The following is a 9,432-nucleotide window of genomic DNA, read 5'->3' as shown; positions in this document are numbered from 1 at the left end:
GAAGATGCCTAAAACAACTAGTTCTCATGGAAAGAAAAAGAGTTTCCGGTGCATATGTCGTATTGCTTTCACTCCATTGACATTTACACACATTTTCAATGGTCACGAGTCGTACGCGCACATGTATCCACCGGTAATCATTTGCAGTAGTAGAACGAGCAACCTAGCGCTGGCAGTCGCAGATATTGCTTTGAGGGAGCAGGAACAGACAACGGAATGGCTAGCCGATCCAGCCCACGGCTCGCAGGAGTGGAAGAAAGCAGATGCACGCGAACCGTTGGCCCGCGACGATGTGAGCGATGCACGCAACCTGCGAGCGCGTGTGAAGGGTGAAGACGTGTCGTGGGGGACGTGCTATCGTGTCATGGGCGAGGCTTATCTCTTCGGCTATCTACACGAGGTAGAGCCCCCTTGTGTTGATGACGTACGGCCAGTGTAGCTTTCAGGCTTGTCCGGATCGATCCGGTGGTGGTCCATGATGGCAACCTAGCTTGGCGGCGCATGCCCCGTTCTGTTACAGTCGTGTCAGAACCTCCGTCGGGACATGCACTTGGCTGCCACGTCAGCTGAGTGATGAAGTGAATGGGAGATTGGAGGCAATGAGTTGAGCCACGACTTAAACATTTTTTGATAAAATACGCTTTTATTAACTCAATATGCCTCATCAAGCTGACATAGCAAATGAGCAACACCCGGCCTAGTTAAGATGCACACAACCACACTTCATCAGGGTGACTAAAAAATAAGTTCGACATCACCGCTCGAGAGATTATGTTACCATCCATGTTGGGTAACAACCTCCATGGCCACCGAAAATTCGCAGGGGCACGCACATGCCAAGCCTTGCTCGGCCGCTCGATTGCCTCGTGATTTGTAAAGTAGTTGGATCCTGCATGAGGGAATGATAAGTTTTAAATTTTAATCGTTGAAACTTACGATTTTACATCTGAAAATATCAATTTTCTTGGTCACGAGTATCAAGTTTCGGAGTTGAAACTTTAAGCGATCTTTTGTCGGTCACATGTATTAACGTCGTGATTTTATTGATCGGTCGTACTACGTTTCAAGAATTAAAATTTAACATTTTTATAAAAAAATCGTCAAAATGTGTTCAAAATGGATCTTATTTTAAAACCCTCTTCACCAAAAGCACGAATATGAAAACATAACTTAATATGAACCTTTTATTCAAAAGATAGGAAAGTTTGAAAATTAAAAGCCAGAAGAAAAGGCAAGCACGAGGGACTCCACGGGTGCCGGGGCACCCGCGTGCCCAAATCCTCCTCCTCCTCCCCCCATGGCCACCCGCTCCAACCGCATACAGACCGCCTTGAACAACGATCGGTACTCCATGCGGTGAAGCAAAGGTCACGTACAAAGTTTGTGTGTAGAGCAGAAAAAAATCTACAGAGAAAAGTTTTGTTATTGAAATATAATCATTTTTACATAGCCAAGATCACCATAATAAGGCAGACACTACCTTAACCAAACTAGAACTTAAACATGAACATGATTTCTGTAGAGTGCAAGAATTTTAAAATGAGCAAGACACATGATCAAGATACCATGCACTTCAAATTTATACAAGATTTTAAAATATAGAAATTTATGGGAGGCATCTTTGGATTGTGCACAAAAAATAAACCTAAGAATTTAAAGAGTGAGGAGATAGAGTGTAAGGGCATTGTACTTCTCAAATGAAAAACACAATGAGAAATTTCCTTTTGCCTCTTGCGCTGTGGTGGCTATGGCACTCATACTACCTCCGCCCTGGTTTATTGGTCATCTCCGTTTTTATGTCAAAATTTGACCATAGATTTAACTGACAAAATGTTAATGCATGTTATAAAAAATTATGTCATTGAATTCGTATTTAAACATAGTTACCAATGATACTTTTTTTGTGACATGCATTAATATTTAGTTAATTAAATCCATGATTAAAATTTGGCACAAAATACTAAGGGAACCAATAAATCAAGACGAAGGTAGTACCTTCCAAGCTTCGCAGGCGAGCTCGTGGACCCACCTCCTGGTGGCGTGTCATGCGCTGCGGTGGCTCGGGGCACTCATACCTTCCAAGCTGCCGACGAGTTCGTTGATCCACCTCCCATCGGCCTGCCATTTTCCTAGTGGTGAGGAGGGAGATTCATGCCTCGCTCCAGCTAGTAGTATAGGCTAGGGTATTTTTCTCGCAGGGGCAGCGTTCGAGTGGATGGTGTCATGGTTTGTCATGGCAGATCTTCTAGTGTGAGGACTTAGACATGAGGCCATCGCAACTGGGTGATTTGCTTGTCGGGGTTGAGCGGAATCGAAGGACATGGGATTACCCAGGTTCAGCCCCTCGTGATCGAGGTAAAAGCCTACTCCTGCTTGATTGCTTATTGCACGGAGATTGATTACAAGAGAGCTGATCCGCTTGACCTAGCTATCGATCGATTGGAACTTAAGACTTTCTACCTCAGGGGTTCGCCTTTATATCCAGGTCAAGGACCTGGGCTTACAAGAGTCCGGGTCACACTATGATCTGTGACCAAGTCTGCTTCTATTGCCTTGCTTCCCAAGTAAGAAAGCCTCCAAGCGGCTTACGCTCTTGGGCCAAGAGTCACCATCTTTGGGTACTGTGCCGTGAGCCAGCCCACTTGATGAGCAGCCCTGCTGGTCGCGTCCCTCTGCGGCACCGTCCACCTTGAGTCCTTCTCATAAGTCGCCACCTAGATAACCCGACTCATTATGGCGGGTTATATCTTGGGGTTGTATCCCCAACATTACTTAGCTGAACAATGACTGTAAATATTTCCTTATAACTTGTTGTCCACCTTTGCAGGGTGATGATCCGTTCTGGAAGAGGAAACCGCAGGATAAACCAGCGAAGCCACAGTATAAACCAGCGCACTAAGACCAAAGTTATAAAGAAACCTGCAAAGAATAAAACTGCCGAATCCCCTGGCCTGAACAATGATGAAGACCTTGATGATCCAGAGTCAGAGGTAGAACTTGATTCTCTTGGTTCTTTTTTCATACACCTTATTGACAATGATCATTATCAGGATGATGCGGAGGCTAGCCATGCTGGTGATGTAGAGGTAATTATTCTTTCTTCCGACTCAGATCGTCTGCCAACACCAAAAATTCGTCAAGCAGTCCGGAAAGTAAAATTTTCACACCCTCTAGCTTATTCGGATCCACACTTTCTTTTGAGGACATAGCAGCATGAAGCTCGCCACACAACCCGGCATAGCGGCCAAGTGGTTACTTCCTCCGGTTTACCGAACACTCCGGTTCGTAAATGCCGTCAAGAGGTCACGTGTACTTCTGATACACCTTGTCCTAGGGCAGGTTATTTCTGATATCCTCTTAATCCGTCTGACTTGAATTACCAGGGAACCTCCCATTCATCTTCTAGCGAATCAACATCGACGAAGCTTCCAACCCTTAAAACGGTTCCTGGGTAAGCAGATTTTACTAGCCTGTCATACCTTTATATTTTTAATCCTTGCATTATTCTGATGCATACTTATTATTTTCCAGGGCCAAAGCCAGAGCCAGAAAGAAGGCCAAAGTGAACTAACCGGCTGAAGACCCCATTCGGGATGAATCGCAAAAAACTTCTGAACCGTCATACCTGGATGTTGACAATATTCCTGATGGCCCGCCGTTGCCGGATCAAGCAACTGAAGCTGAACACATGGATGTTGATCCAATGGCTCATGCTAATGACCCTCCAAGCCCGGCTAAAGGTGCTGATGACGATGTTGTCGTTACTGGTATGGGTTACACCTCCCCTGTCAATCCTATCGCTTTATCAAAGCATAGTGCCAAAGAAGAAATTCCTGCTCTGGACAAGGGCAAGTGGAAAACATATTTATCAAGTTATGCCCACCTCAACGCCCAAGACCTGCATTCTGGATTCTTAAACCGCATGTACACAAGCCGCGACTATGAAGCCGGTTTAGTAGGCCTGATGAAGGAGCGATATGAGGTAAATCCTGTTTGAACTTTTCATAAATATTCCTTCCTTCTGACTTATTGATAATATCGACTCCAGTAGCCCCCAAGGGCCGGTTTATCACTTCAGGATGAACCGGGACTTTATAGAATAAGAATTCAACTTCACCTGTGTAGCCCCCAAGGGCCGGTTTATCTCCTCAAGATGAACAGGGACTTCATGTTGTAAGGATCACACTTCTTGTTGACTACCTTTTGAAACCGGTTTACTATTAAAGAAAAAACCCTCAACTTTATTTTTGAGCAAATGGGCATTAGCCCCCAAGTGCCAAGATTAATACTTGTATTGAGCCTTGGGACTTTACCATCTTGTTGATAAGAAGCGATAGGCATTAGCCCCCAAGTGCCAAGTGTATAACTTGTTATGTGCTTGGGACTTCAAAATGTCAGTTGATAAGAAGCAATATGCATTAGCCCCCAAGTGCCAAGTGTATAACTTGTTATGTGCTTGGGGCTTCAAACATGCACTACCAACTCATTAAATGTTTCTTCCAGACTGATCTGAGCAAAAAGGAATCCCAAATCGCCGACCTTCAAGAAAATATCAAATCCCAGCAAGCCGAAACTTCCAAGGCAAAAGAAGAGCTGACCAGCGCTTTAACCGCCATGGAACAATTGAAGGAAAACTTTAAAAGTGAACGGGCAGGATGGGATGCTGAAAAAGCAATGCTGGTAAAGCGGGCGGAGGATGCTGAGGCAGCCCTTAATCCGGTAGTAGAAGAACTGACCGGTTTGAAACAACAAACCAATGCTATGACCACTGTTGTCTTCGGTAAATATCCTCTTCATAAGCTTTAAATAAACAACCTCCCTGATACTGTCGGTTTACTAATTTTTTGACCATTGCAGGTAGCTGCGTTACTCATCTTGGCTCAGATATGCGCAAAAAACTGAAGGCTGCTTATACGCTGATAGAGCAATTATATTCCGGTGCTCAACGGGTCATCTGCACAGCTTCACATAATAAACCGCCCCCAACTTTAATCAAGGAAACATTGGAAAAATTATCTATGATGCCTGCCCATATTGAGGAATTGAAGAAATCAGCTGCTAGGGCCGGTGCTCTTACTGCATTGACTCGGGCCAAGGCATGGATATTTAACCTTGATCCGGAAGATATTGGAAACGGCTATCCAGGCCAAAAAGAGGACGGGTCAGCTTTTGATAATGATGACCTCCGGGCCCTAACGAGGGAAATGCGTCCACTGGCGAGCAACCTGGCTGAAGACACTGATTTGTCCTTTTACCAGTCGATTTATGATGCCAATGACAAATGGCTTAATGCACCGTGCAAGATCTTATCCCGCCAATCCGTAAGCATACCTACGCCCCTAATGTTGAACCGTCCACCCTTATAAGTGATGAAGCTGTCTTTCGAACCTTAAATGGGATTGACTGGGCAAACATTTACTTCCAGCCACTAGATGGAGAGAAGGAGGATGAACCGACACAGAATGATCCACAACCTTCAAGTCAGCCTGGTGAAGAATCATAATCCGGAAGCCGGTTTAGCTTCTGCACACTGCAATCTGTGTGATAAACAATTATCCTTTTGGGCATCAAAGCACCTTGTAATAGGCTAGTTTAAACACTTGATCTGCTATGCCATTGTGCATATTCACTTTGCACAATACTGTTAATCCATCATGATTATGCTATGTCTGCCTATGATCCTTAGCAGCTTTTATTCAATCCTGTTCCTGCATACAACAGTTTTAAATTGTCCTCGTAGTTCACAGCCGGATGGGTCATAACACCCAATATGAAACCATGCTTTATAACCAAGGCTGTCTTTTTAAGAATAATTCAATATGAAATACATCATACATGTGATATTGAATCACAATGTTGGTTTACCAACTTATTGTAGTAAGGGTGATAACCCAAATCTTGAGTATGATAACTCCCCAGATGTTTTGCTGACTTACAATGAAGCCGTGCTGGGTTGTAGCAAACACCGGGTTATAACTGATCTTGCATTGACAACTTATAATTGAAAGCCAAGCCGGGTCAATTGACACTTGGTCATCTTTGTAACTTTCTACTTGGCAACTCAAAATCCAGACCGGGTCATAAGACACCGGTTTAAACATAAACCTCATCAAAATAAACTGCTAACAGAAAAATTGAGAAGAAAATCATCCAAAAAGACGATGCTTTTCATGGGCTGCCAGGCCACTGAGTTAAACCATTTAACAAAGCCTTATAAGATGGACCTCACATTAACCAATCGTCATTTTAACTATGACAAGTTCAGGGTCTTTATAAGATTGACTTGTCAAACGTTCGACGAGTCGTAGCAGGATTACCTGGATGGAGTGACTTACTTAAAAGGCAGGATAACCTGGGGTTTTAGGTGAATACACCTGTCTTCCAATCCTGGCTTTTATGGCCTATTACAAGGTTATAGACTCTTTGTTCTTGTAGAAGCAAAGAGCCCCCGAGTAATATTTTGAGCTGTGCTCAGTGGGCGCCTATGTTTGAGCTGTGTTTTTTAACCAACTCTCTTTGGCTCCCTATGATTTTGGGTATGAAGCCCCCAAGATTATTTTTGTTGCTTTATAAGCCGGATTAATGGACAAACAGATCTCCGATTTATAAACAGAAGCCCCCATGTAACCAAGAAACCTTTAAGGAAGAATGGCAGAGGCCCCGCTTTAGCAAGGATGTCAGTTTATTATATTGATCATAATATATACATTGTCAAAAATATGTACATAATAGGATCCTATGGCTCAGGTGTAGTAAGGCCGAAGATGAGCGATATTCCACGGCCGACGGATCTCCTCCTCCGATTTGCGTGAGTCTTTGTGCTCTTGAACATCGATAAGATAGTATGACATGTTGGTCAGATTCTTGCTGACCACAAAGGGTCCTTCCCAAGGCGGGGATAACTTGTGCATGTCAGTCTAATCCTGGATGTGCCGGACCACTAAATCCCCTTCTTAGAAAACTCTGGTTTTAACCCGGTGGCTGTGATAACGCCGCAGATCCTGCTGGTAAATCGACGAATGAGCCGCCGCTATGCCCCGTTTTTCATCTAACAGATCCAATGCGTCTTGGCGTGCCTGTTCGTTGTCCGCTTCAACATAAGCTGCCACCCGAGGCGAGTCATGGAGAATATCACTGGGGAGAACTGCCTCTGCCCCATAAACCATGAAGAAAGGCGTATAACACATAGATCAATTGGGGGTGGTATTAATGCTCCACAATACGGAAGGCAACTCTTCCAGCCAACAACCCGACGTCCTCTGCAAAGGAACCATAAGCCGGTGCTTGATGCCCTTCAAGATTTCCTGATTAGCTGTCTCATCTTGTCCATTAGACTGAGGGTGAGCCACTGATGGTACATCAAGCCGGATGTGCTCACGTTGACAAAAGTCCTCCATAGCACCCTTGGAGAGGTTCGTGCCATTATCTGTTATGATGATGTGTGGAAAACCAAAAACCAAAGCGGAAAATCACCTTCTTCATGAATTGAACCGTCGTGGCTGCATCACACTTACTAACTGGCTCCGCTTCAACCCACTTAGTTAACTTATCAATAGCCACCAAAAGGTGGGTCTTCTTATCCTTGGACCGCTTAAAAGGCCCTACCATATCAAGCCCCCAAGTTGCAAACGGCCAAGTGATTGGAATCATTCTCAATTCTTGAGCCGAAACATGAGCTCGGCGTGAAAACATCTGACAACCATCGCGCCTTTTCACCAAGTCCTCAGCATCAGCATGAGCCGTCAGCCAATAGAAACCGTGACGAAAAGCTTTAGCCACCAAGGACTTTGAACCGGCATGGTGACCACAATCGCCTTCGTGGATCTCACGCAAAATCTCACGGCCTTCTTCAGGAGAGACGCAGCTTTGAAACGCCCCCGAGACACTGAAGTGATGTAACTCGCCATTGACAATAGTCATGGACTTGGACCGTCGGATTATCTGCCTAGCCAAAACTTCATCCCCCAGTAACTCGCCCCGGTTCATATATGCCAAATATGGAACCGTCCAATCAGGGATAACATGAAGAGCCGCCACCAACTGAGCCTTCGGATCAGGAACAACCAAGTCCTCCTCTGTAGGCAGCTTGACCGACGGATTATGCAAAACATCCAGAAAAACATTGGGTGGAACCGGCTTACGTTGGGAACCCAACCGGCTTAAAGCATCTGCCGCTTCGTTCTTCCACCGGTCTACATGGTCCACCTGATAACCCTTGAAGTGACCAGCAACAATATCTACTTCCCGACGATACGCCCCCATGAGTGGGTCCTTGGAATCCAAGTACCAGACACTTGTTGAGCCACCAGGTCCGAGTCACCAAAACATTTAACCCGGCTTAAATTCATCTCCTTAGCCATTCGAAGACCATGGAGTAAAGCCTCATATTCAGCTGCATTGTTAGTGCAAGGGAACACTAAACAAAGAACATAACAAAACTTATCACCTTGTGGGGAAGTTAACACGACTCCAGCCCCCGAGCCCTCCAATTGTCTGGATCCACCAAAATGAATAGTCCAATAAGTATGATCCGGCTTTTCCTCCGGCGCCTGCAACTCTATCCAGTCATTGATGAAATCCACAAGCTCTTGGGACTTGATTGCTGTATGAGGCATATACTTTAACCCGTGGGGTCCCAGCTCAATGGCCCACTTAGCAACGCGACCAGTTGCTTCCATGTTTTGAATTATGTCTCCCAAAGGGGCAAAACCGACCACAGTGATGGGATGACCCTGAAAATACTGCTTAAGCTTCCGGCTGGCCATGAAAACTCCATACACCAGTTTCTGCCAATGTGGATACCTCTGTTTGGACTCAATAAGCACCTCACTGATATAATAAACCGGCCGTTGAACCGGATACTCCTTCCCAGCCTCCTTGCGCTCTACCACAATGGCCACACTGACAGCCCGGGCATTGGCAGCCACATATAACAATAGTAGCTCTTTATCGATCGGAGCAGCAAGAACAGGTGGCTCGGCTAACTGCTTCTTCAAGTCCTCAAACGCCGCATTAGCAGCATCACTCCAGACAAAGTTGTCTGTCTTTTTCATCATCTGATATAGAGGGATAGCCTTCTCTCCCAATCGGCTGATAAACTGTCTCAGTGCCGCAATACGACCCGCCAGACGTAGAAAATCATTGATACACACCGGTTTAGCCAGAGATGTAATAGCCTTGATCTTCTCCGGATTAGCTTCAATGCCCTTGTTAGACACCAGAAAACCCAAAAATTTGCCTGCCGGTACACCGAAGACGCACTTGGCCGGGTTAAGCATCATTTTATAAACCCGGAGGTTATCAAAGGTTTCCTTCAAATCATCTATCAATGTCTCCTTCTTCCTAGACTTCACCACAATATCGTCCACATAAGCATGAACATTGCGCCCAATCTGATCATGAAGACAATTCTGCACACATCACTGATAAGTC

Source organism: Triticum aestivum, chromosome 2B (assembly GCF_018294505.1).
Source record: "Triticum aestivum cultivar Chinese Spring chromosome 2B, IWGSC CS RefSeq v2.1, whole genome shotgun sequence".
Classification (NCBI taxonomy): domain Eukaryota; kingdom Viridiplantae; phylum Streptophyta; class Magnoliopsida; order Poales; family Poaceae; genus Triticum; species Triticum aestivum.
The sequence above is the reverse complement of the archived record's forward strand: the minus strand, read 5'-3'. Positions refer to the sequence as shown.